General features: G+C 42.6%; 1 long non-coding RNA gene across 1 annotated transcript in view; it reads right to left on the bottom strand.

The window, feature by feature from the left end:
* Positions 1-549: 549 nt before the first annotated feature.
* The window catches only part of LOC126248861 (uncharacterized), a 31,304-nt gene continuing 17,884 nt past the window's right edge, over positions 550-13,969 (bottom strand). The window contains exons 3-4 of the long non-coding RNA XR_007545550.1: positions 2,721-2,776; positions 550-888 (exon numbers count right to left, since the gene is read on the bottom strand). This is a non-coding gene — a long non-coding RNA (uncharacterized LOC126248861). The remainder of the gene's footprint in view (positions 889-2,720; positions 2,777-13,969) is intronic.

Here is a 13,969-nt window from a genome sequence, read left to right as displayed (position 1 = left end):
GTTATTTTTGTATATCAGCTACATACTTATCTTTCTTTAAACACTGGAGCTTAGACAATAGATAAGGTCCTGTTCTTGAAGCTTAATAATTAAAACAACGATGGCTGCAACTTAAACTGAAACCGCTGCCAATATAAAATGCAAACTTATTGTCCTCCACCCTCATCCAAAGAAGTGCAACTCTGTTTATCTACATACTTAAGCAATTTTGCAACGGATAATCTTTCCAGGAAAGTAAAATTTAATTTCTGAAGATTCAGAAAACTGATATACACTAAATTAAAATAATCAATCCACAGCTACTTGTGATGGCTCGTTATTCTTCATCCAAATCTTTTTTTATATATTCCACTGCTTCTCTTCACATTTTATCTCCTAGTTAATTTTAATGCTTCCTGCAGTACTACTACCACCTCTTAATCTCACTGATTACACTCCATCAGTTTTCTTCTATCACTTGTACCTTACTCACTTAAAAATAAATTACAGTATACTAAGAAAGGAACAGAAGGATCTGTAACAATTATGAAAGTAAATACTAACACAAAGTATTTTTGTTCTTCATTATATTGCAACACACAATTATCATCATAAAAATTTCCACTACATTTAATCAAACATTGCTTATTAGGCACTATGACTTTTGTTTTCTGTAAAATAAATGTGGCTCAGCTGAATCTTGCCACTACTGTAGCCTTTTAGCAACACGCTTACTCCATTTCAGCAGATTCAGTCAAACATTTCAGTCTTTTATTTCCAGTTTTAAAAAACCAGCAACAAATGTCCTCTGAAAACTGATCACAAACACATTTTCAAAAGCTTTGACACATTTCTCTTGCCCCATTAGTTCACATTTTTGTACAGATGGTTCAGCAGCTGCATTGTGGGCTGGAAAAAAAAACAACTATTAAAGTGGAAAACCACAAAAAAAGTCTGCTGGTACATGAAATTATAATTACATTTAATAACAGAAGTATTTTTAGTAGTCAATTTTTGATGGTGTGAGAGTGTGAAGGATAAATGAAAGACAAAATAATTTGAAACAGCTCCTCACAGAAAATTACTGGAAGGAATCAAGGCAAAAATCATGACTAAAGAAGGTGCAAAGTTCGGAAATATCATTGCACTTACAATGAAACACTTACAAACTACAGCGTGATTCAAAAGGAATACCACAACTTTAAAAATGTGTATTTAATGAAAGAAACATAATATAACCTTCTGTTATACATCATTACAAAGAGTATTTAAAAAGGTTTTTTTCACTCAAAAACAAGTTCAGAGATGTTCAATATGGCCCCCTCCAGACACTCGAGCAATATCAACCCGATACTCCAACTCGTTCCACACTCTCTGTAGCATATCAGGCGTAACAGTTTGGATAGCTGCTGTTATTTCTCGTTTCAAATCATCAATGGTGGCTGGGAGAGGTGGCCGAAACACCATATCCTTAACATCCTTCATCACTAAACACAATCTTTGAAACGAAAGATTCATCTGTTTCCATTTGAGCAAGGATAAAATCACAGAAATCGATCTTTTAATCTTATCAGCTGCAGACAGTGCTTGAACCAATTTCAGACGATAAGGTTTCATAACTAACCTTTTTCGTAGGACTCTCCATACAGTCGATTGTGGAATTTGCAGCTCTCTGCGAGCTCTGCGAGTCTATTTTCCTGGGCTGCGAATAAATGCTTGCTGGATGCGTGCTACATTTTCATCACTCGTTCTCGGCCGTCCAGAACTTTTCCCTTTGCACAAACACCCATTCTCTGTAAACTGTTTATACCAACGTTTAATACACCACCTATCAGGAGGTTTAACACCATACTTCGTTCGAAATGCACGCTGAACAACTGTCGTCAATTCACTTCTGCCGTACTCAATAACACAAAAAGCTTTCTGTTGAGCGGTCGCCATCTTAGCATCAACTGACGCTGACGCCTAGTCAACAGCGTCTCAAGCTAACAAATGTACAACTAAATGAAACTTTATAGCTCCCTTAATTCGCCGACAGATAGTGCTTAGCTCTGCCTTTTGTCGTTGCAGAGTTTTAAATTCCTAAAGTTGTGGTATTCTTTTTGAATCACCCTGTATATCAAGAAGTAAACATAGCAAGAAATTTAAACTAGATGACTGAAAAAAAAAAGGTTTGACATTTTCTTTTACAGATACATACCTACATCAAACTAATCAGCACTCTCTTATGATAACCAATTACACTACAATATCATATGGCCTAAGATACGGAAGCTGTATAATTATATAATGGACAGTTAAGCCCAGTTGCAGAATATTACTACCTAACACATTGTGGATCAATATCATTCAGACTAACATTCTGGTGAGAAGGGTTGAAAGGGGGGGAGGGTAGGGGGGGGGGGGTAGGAAGGGAGACAGGCAAAGAGGGGGATGGGGAGGAGGAGAGAGAGAGAGAGAGAGAGAGAGAGAGAGAGAGAGAGAGAGAGAGAGAGACATTCATGTATATTCATGTTCAGATGGGAAAGAATCAGAGCAAAACAAGGAAGCCACAATGGCAAAATTACAGAAACACCATTACATCAATAGGCATGGTATGGAAATAACTGCCACTTTCCACCATTCATCTCCAAATAATAAAAATTAGAGGGCTTATTTTCTTCACAGTCACTATTTCCTATTTGATTAGTAGCACTAGTATGTTCATTATCACTAGAAGCAAAAGCATTTTCATCACGTACCTGTCCATCATCATCGCCTTCTGTTACTTCTAAATCACCTTCACTCTGTGATTGCTCTGAAACAATGTCACAATCCAGAATTTTATTTAATCCTTCAATTTTTTCAGTCAATTTCTTTAATGAATCCAGTTCTTTGACATTTGCATTGCCCCTTCCCCCTTTTTCCTAACTAACAGCAAAAGAGGGACATAACAAGCTACTACTTAGAAATCTACTTACAATATGCTAAAATAACATTTTTCCACAACAATGGACAATTTCATTTGAAGTCAACATTGAAGAAGAAGAAAATAGTTCAGAAGTAAATAAAACACACAAAACATGGAATACAAGTGTTGCATGGATAATCAACAGCAGTAAGCACACCCTACGGCCATATTTCTGATATATATTTGTTTTCGCAACCTACATTCATTTTAACAATGGCATTAAGATGAAAGTGATGTGGGAAGGTGTTTGCACCCCACTCAGTTATCAAAGCACTGAAAGCAGTTTTGACTGACAATGAAAATACAATATTGCAATGCCTGTGTTGTTCAGAGGTATGATGCAATGTTCCTTTGACAACCACAGCCATTATAAAATAAATAAATGGAATGACGACAATGAAAATTTATGCCAGACTAGAATTCTAATCAGGATTTTCCACTTATCATGTGTGGTCACATTAGCATTAGGCTATCTGGGCCCATTTCATGGACAGACCCGAACTTCCACATGTTGTCAACCAAGTGTCTACGACTTGCACTTATACACTACTGGCCATTAAAATTGCTACACCAAGAAGAAATGCAGATGATAAACGGATATTCACTGGACAAATATACTAGAACTGACATGTGATTACATTTTCACGCAATTTGGGGGCATAGATCCTGAGAAATCAGTACCCAGAACAACCACCTCTGGCCGTAATAACGGCCTTGATATGCCTGGGCATTGAGTCAAACAGAGCTCGGATGGCATGTACAGGTACAGCTGCCCATGAAGCTTCAACACGATACCACAGTTCATCAAGAGTAGTGACTGGCATATTGTGACGAGCCAGTTGCTCGGCCACCATTGACCAGACGTTTTCAATTAGTGAGAGATCTGGAGAATGTGCTGGCCAGGGCAGCAGTCGAACATTTTCTGTATCCAGAAAGGCCCATACAGGACCTGCAACATGCGATAGTGCATTATCCTGCTGAAATGTAGGGTTTTGCAGGGATCGAATGAAGAGTAGAGCCACGGGTCGTAACACGTCTGAAATGTAGCGTCCACTGTTCAAAGTGCCGTCAATGCGAACAAGAGGTGACCGAGACGTGTAACCAATGGCACCCTATACCATCACGCCGGGTGATGACGAATACACGCTTCAATGTGCGTTCACCGCTATGTCGCCAAACACGGATGCGACCATCATGATGCTGTAAACAGAACCTGGATTCATCCGAAAAAATGACGTTTTGCCATTCATGCACCCAGGTTCGTCGTTGAGTACACCATCGCAGGCACTCCTGTCTGTGATGCAGCGTCAAGGGTAACCGCAGCCATGGTCTCCGAGCTGATAGTCCATGCTGCTGCAAACGTCGTCGAACTGTTAGTGCATATGGTTGTTGTCTTGCAAACGTCCCCATCTGTTGACTCAGTGATCGAGACGTGGCTGCATGATCCGTTACAGCCATGCGGATAAGATGCCTGTCATCTTGAATGCTAGTGATACGAGGCCATTGGGATCCAGCACGGCGATCCGTATTACCGTCCTGAACCCACCGATTCCATATTCTGCTAACAGTCATTGGATCTTGACCAACGCGAGCAGCAATGTCACGATACGAGAAACCGCAATCGCGATAGGCTACGATCCGACCTTTATCAAAGTCGGAAACGTGATGGTACGCATTTCTCCTCCTTATACGAGGCATCACAACAACATTTCACCAGGCAACACTGGTCAACTGCTGTTTATGTATGGGAAATTTGTTGCTCATGTCAGCACCAATCTTGTGTGAATGCTCTGAAAAGCTAATCATTTGCATATCACAGCATCTTCTTCCTGTTGGTTAAATTTCACGTCTGTAGCACTTCATCTTCGTGGTGTAGCAATTTTAATGGCCAGTCGTGTACATCCATTATGTATATTCCCATACAGGGGAGACATTTTAATTTAAAGTCATGTAACCAGTTTCGGCAGATAAATACAATAATGACCAAAGGAATATTGGATTGTACTTCTGAACAGCACAGACACTGCAATACCGTATTAACCTGCTGACACTGGGCAAGCAACTTTCCATTAAAATGTTTCCCCTGTACGAGAATATACAGAACGGATGTATGAGTGCGGGTTGTTGACACTTAGTAGACAACGTATACGGGTGGTTGACACATAGTAGACAACATATAGAAGTTCGAGCCTGGCTGTGAATGTGCTCGGAGAGCCTACTGGTAAGATGACCACTTGTGATAAGCGGAAACCCAGGTTTGAGTCCCAGTCCGGCACAAATTGTCATTGTTGGCATTCCATTATATAGTTGATGGTTGTCCATATTCTCAACTACAAATACATGTCAGGCACTGAAAATGTTTGTGATGTGTGGTGTACATAAGTGAAGCAACACAGAGCTCACTAGGGAAGGAAATTAAGAAACCGTGTAAGAAAGAAACAAGCCAAAATCTGTCATCCGCAAAAACAGATGAAAAGACTTTATACAGAAAAAATGTTACCATATAGGGGTACTTAAGATAAAAAAACTAGTAGAGTAAACCTGAGGGGCTGGTGTGACTGAACTCTGAAAGCACTTTTAAGTATTTCATCATTTTTGAGTCAGTCCTTCTGCTAAAAATAAATGAAAATATAAACAGGTATCCACACTTGAATTACAGTTCTCTACAGCAAGATATTTGACAATGAAACTACAAGAAAGAGATTTGACTCCTTTGACCAGTTGCAGTTCATTTCTCTCTTTTAGATCCCTGCAAGTATATACAGCCATCCTTCCTGTTCCTGCATTTGACAAGCTGACAAATTCCCAAAAGTCAATTTGACATTTTCTTATTAAGGAGTACTTTGTAAATGGATAACCTACAACACAGGGTGTTTTGCCAAAATTATATAAATGTAGATACAGCTCTACCTGAAATACAACCCTACCTATGAATGTGATCTACCAACTGCAAGATTATCATGTACAACTGCTTATGTAGAAAGCTCATCATTATTTTGAATATGATGGTAAAGTAAGATCACAAAGCAAAATGAAATGAGTAAATGTGGCATTACAAAGTGAAGCACAGAACAACTGGTGGGTGCTGTAAGTTGTAAGAGTTTACTTAGTATAAAGGAAACCTTTAATGTTGTATGGATTGTTTTTATGGTAATTTTGTAATAATTTTTATAATCTCCATTTCATCATCAAAGAACAGTATACAAATTACAAAGTTCCATACGCATTTTAGTTGGGCAAATGATAATAATGAACAGCAGAAAGACTGTGCCAATGAGTTTTTATAATTCTCGGAACAACCCAACCCAAAAATCTCCATCCATGTTAAACAACTGAAAAATGCTTGAAAAACAAGTTATGAAATGTGTGTTCACATCACAGTTTATTCACTGAATATGAGAGTGCTAATCTAAATTCAGTGTTAAGTCTTCTGAGCTATGAAATTCTATACATTGTGGAAATCTCCACGAAGACTTGTTATACCGGCCACCAGACTCCTTTAAATTGCAAAATTGCATTCCAGAGAAAATCTACAGTAGAATTTACTGCATTCCAGACAAAAGAGGCAGCCATTAGAATTACATATGGCAGTGAAATGATGCATTTGTGCAAATTTGACTTCACAACATTCACTGTAGGCCTTAATACCATAACCATGTGTTTACTTGAACATACTGTTGTTATTTAAAGGAAATCTAATTTATGAAGGTATATTCAAGAAAAGGAACCCAACTAAACAGCACCTTTTATTTGAGGTACATGAACAGTGAGCTTTATCCAAAGGAAACACTTCCCACAAAGTAACATTTACAAACATTATGACACTGCAAAATTTCTTAATGATCTAATGTCCCCTCCAAGTCAAATTTACTTTTATTACTTATTTTATGGGAAAGTCAACATTATAAATTTGTTATTGATAGTAGACACACACAGGTGCTCCATTTAATGTCGTAACCAAAAATATTAAAAAGTAGTTAACTCATGATCGTCAAGGCTAAACTTTACAAACGATTGCCCATAAGCAGCCTTTTACATGGTATAGAGTAGGTGTTGACTATGTGCCTCTGTATCAAATTGAAGCCAGCCAATGGGTGGATACTACTTGGTAGACAGTGAGAAGCTTTTAACTGGATATGTCTACATGCCATTCACATAAGAATGAATTGTATTTATGATAATGCAGTGCCTGTACTATTTTGAATCATGGCGTAATTTTCCTCTGGACGGGCATGCATGTCCAAAGGAACAGGCACTGCAGTGACTACGGCCATACATTAAATGTATTTGCAGTTGTGAATATGGATAACTATCAGCTGTATAATGAAATGATGACAATGAAAATTTGTGCCACACTAGGACTCGAACCCGGATTTCCCACTCACTGTGAGTGGTTGCCTTACCATTTGGCTATCTGAATATGAACCAAACTTCTGTACGTCGTCAACCATGTGTCTGCAACCTAAATTCTTACATTAATCATGTATATTCCCATATTGGGACAGTGTACTTGAAAGTCGATTCTCCGGTGTAAGTGGATAGTGCCTGTGTCATTCTGAATTACAATGCAAAGCTCTTTTGGGCATACACGCATGGTTTGGGAGATGTTGGGAAGTAGAAACAGACCTATGGTAGACACGCATGGTACTTTATTTAATCATTCAACCTGACTCCTCCACAAATGCAAACAAGCATTTAATATCCCCCCCCCCCCCCCCCAACTAGCACAGTCACTGCAATGCATTTCCTTCTTCACGTAATATTCCATGCTGAGTGGTAGGTGTAGTTACGGTCTGTTGTGCTGAGGCAAGCTGCTTACTCAGTCGAGCATCGACCCCCATGCACTGACTCAGTGACAGATGCACATGCGGCAAGAGGCTTCATATGGCTATGGTGAAGAACGTGGCCAGCAGCAATGTCTTCAGTCTTTACAGTAGATCATGGCATCCCAGTGGCATGGCAATGGCATTGGCTGGAGTTGACACATGGATTGACGACTGGAGAGCAGGGGCGGGCAGCTGGCGGAGTGCCACCTGGTCGGCCAGGTTGGGCCAACAGATGGTGGTCATTGGTTCACAAACTGGTAACTGCAGAGTTGTGGTGATGGCTCTGATTGGCAGAGACTGGGTGTCCTGCTGTGGTTTTATTACTGTTCTGGGCTCCAATTTCTGCACCAAGTTCTCATACAGTTTTATTCCATGAAATCATAAACAATTGTTTTGGAAAATAGTCCTCAGTTTTGTTTGTTGGAATTTCAACAAAATGGGATTCATCATATCTGAATGTCACCTAGCTCTCCTCAAACAGTGGAGCCCAACATTTCATTTGAACTTTTAAGGTTCAGATATCCAAATCTGGTGCTTCTTGCTCAAGGGAAATAGCTCACTTCTTAGCCCCTATCACAGCCTATCACCCTTGACAGCCTGCTAAAGACGCCAACTTCATAACAAAGTTCTGCTCTAAGGACAAAGTTTTCTATTGTGTCTTTAACGAACCTCACAGCTATGAATCCTGCATCATCACTCCAGCATCAGCCAAGCTCATTACACCATTTATGGCAAGACAGGCACTCACCAACAGCACCAAAATCATCTACATTTCTGTGACTAAGCTGTAGATATTAATGTTTCAGAGATGCTACCTGTAACCCAGACTGTCATATTCCTGCCCCCAAGCAGTTCAGTTAATGCTGGGGCTTGACGTTTGAGTGCACGGGCTGTCAGATGACTCTGCTATGGAGGTCGGGCCCCTGCCTGCCTACACAGCTGCTACTACTCTGCAGGATCCATCTCTCTTCACAGTGATGTCAGACACAGATATCGGACCTTCATCAGCCATAGAGCCTTCAGCATCCAAAGCAGTACCAATGCTGCACCCACCTGTACCTTTGGATGGATGTTACCCTCCAGCTTTTTCACAGATATTCCCGGGGGTTTGCAAGACAAATGTTAGGATGTGGGTGACTGACACCATCTGCCACAGCCAAATCCATCAGCAGCACCACAGCACAAACTTCAGCCCATCAGCACCTGCACTCATCGTGAGATGACGGTGCCCCACTCCTTTTCTTTGGCAATGAGGGAGTAGATGTGGTGTTGACAGTGTCTTTGTCGGCCGCACATAGCGCATCACATGCAGCTCACATTGCCAGAAATAAGAGATTTTTAAAACAAACAAACAAACAAACAAACACACACACACACACACACACACACACACACACACGTGACCAGAGGACACCAAATTCTCAGCACCTCACTGCTGCAACTGTGATTGGACCACGCTTCTTTTTAAGCCATTGCAGTCAGAGATTACTCTGAGAGCACGCAGAGCTTATAGAAGACAGTGTACTGAGAGAAAGTGAACCTAGCACGATGCTACTGCTACTCTGACTGCTAGTGAATATTGTAATCCAATACTAGTGGGACAGAGAGAGTGCAGAGAGACTCAAGGGAACAAAATTTTGTTTGCTTAATACTGTATAAATTGTAAAAAATTACATTTTTAAAATCATTTTATAATGTTTGATGAGTTACAGTGTGTTCATCCACCTCATACAAATGGACACTACACTAACAATCTTTACTGCACCAAGAATAAGTGGCTGTGAAAAATCTTGAGAACACATTGCATCATAAGAATGCAATCATCTTTCATGTTCCCAACACACATTAATTGAGGAACCTATTACTACCCCACAAGTATTGCTCCTGTAAAAACTGAGAAGACATGATTAGACTAATTATAGTATACACAGACATTTAAGCAAACATTCTTCCCACATTCCATACACAAACAGAATAGCAAGAAACACTAATATGTGCTATAAAGGGAAATAACCTCTGCCATGCACTGCACATGACAAAGCAAAATTTAACACTAACTTAATCAAAATCCCCCCAGACACACAGACCTTCCTTTCGCAAGGCAACTTGCATGCTTCAGCGATACAAATAGCCATACCACAGGTGCAACCAGAACGAAGGAGTGTGTCTTGAGAGGCCAGACAAATGTGTTGTTCCTGAATGGGGGCAGCAGCCCTTCCAGTAGTTGCATGATTGACTGATCTGGCCCTGTAACATAAACCAATTGGCATTGCTTTGCTGGTACTGTGAATGGCTGAAAGCAAAGGGAAACTACAGCTGTAATTTTTCCAGGGGGCATGCAGCTCTACTGCATGCTTAAATGATGGCATTTTCTCAGATAAAATATTCTGGAGGGAAAACAGTACCCCAATTCTGATCTCTGGGCAGTGACTACTCGGGAGGATATCATCATCAGGAGAAACACAATTGGTGTTCCATGGACCAGGGCATGGCAGGTTAGATACATTAATTGTTCTGGTATGTTAGAACATTTAAAAATGGAAATGGATAGACTTAAGTTACATATAGTGAGAATTAGTGAAATTTGGTGGTAGGAGGAACAGGTCCTCTGGTCAGGTGAATACAGGGTCATGAATACAAAATCAAATAAGGGTAATGCAGGAGTAGGCTTCAGAATGAGTAAGAAAATGGCAATAAAGGTAAGCTACTATGAATAGCATACTGTATGCATTACTGTAGCCAAGATAGGCACATAGCCAACACCCACAGCAGTAGTACATGCTTATATGTCAACTAGCTCCACTGATGATGAGATCAAAAAATGGATGATGAGACAAAAGAAATTATTCATATATTTAAGGGAGATGTAAATTCAATAGTGGCAGGGGACTGGGATTTGAAGATAGGAATAGGAAGAGAACAAAAAACTGTAGGCGAGTATACACTAGGGGAAAGGAATGAAAGAGGAAGATGCTCAATAGAATTTGGCATAAAGCATAAGGTGGGTTGGTTGGTTTAAAAGGGGGGGGGGGGGGAGGGACCAAACTGCTAGATTATCAGTCCCTTGTTCCGAATAACACAATGCCACAAGGGTGAGAATAAAACAAGCAAGACTGACAACACAAAACGGAGAGAAAGGAAAACCCACAAGAACGACGGAAGTGCAACAAACACTTAAATGGGAAAAAGGGGAGAAGAAAACCACAGAAACTCACGAAACATGTAGAAGAGATTAAAATGACAAAACAAATGACCATGGCTGGTTGATCATTAGAATAAAAAGGAGAAGCCAGCCACTCTGCAACACATTAAAACCTCCACTAGGGTAGAGGGGACAGAGGGACAAAGGACATGCGCTAAAATTTAGATCAAACGATAAAACCCAACCCCACGAATAAAACGTAAAACTAAATGAGCCGATGAGGTGTTGTCAGATAAAATTAGCGGCAACGAGTTGGGTAACCAAAGATTTCGTCGCAGGGCAGTCAAAGTGCAACAGTGCAGCAGAATATAGGCCACTGCCAACCGGGCGCCGTATCGACACTGAGACGGGTCTTCACAGCACAGGAGGTAGCCGTGGGTCGCCCAAGCATAGCCAATCCAGAGCCAGCGGAGAGCCACAGTGTCCCTGCGAGAGGCCCGCAAGGAGGATTGCCACACATTCATAGTCTCCTTAATGGCACGCAGTTCGTTGTGCATACTGAGACTATGCCATTCCGTCTCCCAAAGCCGAAAAACCTGGCAACGTAAAAACGAACGCAGGTCAGTTATTGGAATGCCGAACTCCATAAGCGGTTTCCATGTAGCCCGTTTGGCCAGCCTGTCAGCAAGTTTGTTGCCTGGGATTCCGACATGTCCAGGGCTCCACACAAACACCACTGGTTGGTTGGTTGGTTTGTGGGATTAAAGGGACCAGACTGCGACGGTCATCAGTCCCTTTTTCCCAAAAAAAAAAAAAAAAAAAAAAAAAAAAAAAAAAAAAAAAAAAAAAATTAAAACCACCCAAAGAGAATAAAAACGAACAACAAGAAAGACGTCAGACGACACAGGACAAGAAATACTCTGAAAGAGATCAGACAAAACAAATTAAAATCACACAGAGTGTGTCGGTGGTTGGCCTACATAGAAACAAAAAAGGAAAAGCCAACCACCGGGAAACACATTAAAAATGCAGACTAAAATCGTAGGCCAAAGGCCAGAATCAACACAAAAGGACACAACAAACACTCAAATGAGGCGATAAAAACCCCCTGCCCGAATAAAACGTAAAACTAAGCCAGCCATAGCAGGGTCATCAGATAAAAGGGCAGGGAGCGTATCAGGCAGCGCAAAAGTCTGCCTGAGCACAGCTAAAAGCAGACACTCCAATAAAATGATGTGGACCACAGATAAAATGGAGCCGCAACGACACAGAGGTGGGTTCTCATGGCTCAATAAGTGGCCGTGCGTCAGCCGAGTGTGCCCAATGCGCAGTCGGCAGAGGACGACAGACTCCTTGCGAGAGACGCGCAAGGAGGAGTGCCACACAGTCGTCGTCTCCTTGACGGCACAAAGTTTGTTATGGGTGGCAAGACCGCGCCATTCAGCGTCCCAAAGCGAGGAAATGTGTCGGCGGAGGACTGCCCTCAAATCAGTCTCCGGGAGGCCAATGTCCAGAGATGGTGTACTGGTGGCCTCTTTCGCCAGCCGGTCAACATTTTCATTTCCGGGTATCCCAACATGGCCTGGGGTCCAAACAAAGACCACAGAGCGGCCGCAATGCGCAAGAGTATGCAGGGACTCCTGGATAGCCATCACCAGACGAGAACGAGGAAAACACTGGTCGAGAGCTCATAAACCGCTCAGGAAATCGTTACAGATCACGAAGGAATCACCTGAGCAGGAGCGGATACACTCTAGGGTACGAAAGATGGCGACCAGCTCAGCAGTGTAAACGCTGCAGCCTGCCGGCAATGAACATTGTTTGGAATGGTCCCCTAGAGTAAACGCATAACCGACACAACCAGCAACCATCGAGATGTCAGTGTACGCAATGCCAGAGCCCTGAATACATTGCAAGGAGGGAAAGAAAGCGGCGGCTGAAGGCCTCCGGAGGGACTGAGTCCTTTGGGCCCTGTGCCAATTCCAGCTGAAGGCGAGGGCGAGGCACACATCATGGGGGTGTACGCAGAGGTGCCCGGAAAGGAGGCGGAAGAGGTAAAGCCCCAAGCCAGGAGAGAAGCTCTCGGACGCGGACCGTGATCGTACAACATGACCGGGGCCGACGTTCTGGCAGATGGACAACCGATCGCGGGAACAGGAGACGACAGTTTGGATGCCTGGGCAAGCTAAAAACATGGGCAGCGTAAGCGGCCAATAAATTTTGGCACCTGAACTGCAATGGAGGGACACCTGCCTCCGCAAGTATGCTGTCCACTGGGCTGGTCCGGAAAGCACCAGTGGCAAGGCGTATGCCGCTGTGTAGGATTGGGTCCAGTACCGGCAGCGCAGATGGGGATGCTGAGCCATAAGCCAGGCTCCCATAATCCAGACGAGACTGGATTAACGCCTGGTAGAGCCGTAACAGGGTAGATCGGTCGGCACCCCAGTGGGTGTGGCTCAAGCATCTCAGAGCATTTAGATGCCGCCAACATGCCTGTTTAAGCTGCCGAATATGAGGCAGCCAAGTCAGCCGGACATCAAAAACTACACCCAAAAACCTGTGGGTCTCCACCACAGCAAGGAGTTCGTCGGCAAGATAAAGCCGCGGCTCAGGATGGACTGTTCGGCGCCGGCAGAAATGCATAACGCGGGTCTTGGCAGCCGAAAATTGAAAACCATGCGCTACAGCCCAAGACTGCGCCTTGCGGATAGCGCCCTGTAGCTGACGTTCAACAGCTGCAATGCCAGTAGAGCTGTAGTAAAGGCAGAAGTCGTCAGCATACAGGGAAGCGGAGACAGAATTTCCCACCGCTGCAGCGAGCCCGTTTATTGCGATTAAAAACAGACAGACACTGAGGACAGATCCCTGGCGTACACCGTCCTCCTGGACTCGGGAGGAACTATGACAGGCCGCGACTTGCACGCGGAAGGTACGAAACGACAGAAAATTTCGGATAAAGATCGGCAGAGGGCCCCGAAGACCCCATCCATGAAGCGTAGAAAGTATGTGATGACGCCATGTCGTATTGTATGCCTTCCGCATGTCGGAAAAGACAGAGACCAGGTGCTGACA

Source organism: Schistocerca nitens, chromosome 3 (assembly GCF_023898315.1).
Source record: "Schistocerca nitens isolate TAMUIC-IGC-003100 chromosome 3, iqSchNite1.1, whole genome shotgun sequence".
NCBI classification, from domain to species: domain Eukaryota; kingdom Metazoa; phylum Arthropoda; class Insecta; order Orthoptera; family Acrididae; genus Schistocerca; species Schistocerca nitens.
The sequence above is the reverse complement of the archived record's forward strand: the minus strand, read 5'-3'. Positions and strand labels throughout refer to the sequence as shown.